Below are 342 nucleotides of genomic sequence, written 5' to 3'. Positions count from 1 at the left end.
AACACCTCTTCCCCAAAAACCCTTCACCTATCAAATCCCTTCTTTCTCTTCACCACTCACATCCATCCTTCATAAAACCCCACCTACCTCACCATTCAAATTCAAACCACTTTCCCTCCCAAACCCACCCTCACATAGCCGAACCTTACCACTCTCTCCACTCCTATATAAATCCATCTTTACCACCTCATTTTCACACAACCTAAACATTACTTCTCTCCCTTTGGCCAAACCACAAAGCCATCTCCATCTCCTTCATTTCTTCTTCTTCTACTCTCTTCTTTCTTCTTTTGCTCGAGGACGAGCAAACCTTTTAAGTTTGGTGTGGTAAAAGCATTGCTT

This window comes from Arachis duranensis, chromosome 6 (assembly GCF_000817695.3).
Source record: "Arachis duranensis cultivar V14167 chromosome 6, aradu.V14167.gnm2.J7QH, whole genome shotgun sequence".
NCBI lineage: Eukaryota > Viridiplantae > Streptophyta > Magnoliopsida > Fabales > Fabaceae > Arachis > Arachis duranensis.
Note: the sequence above shows the minus strand (reverse complement) of the source record.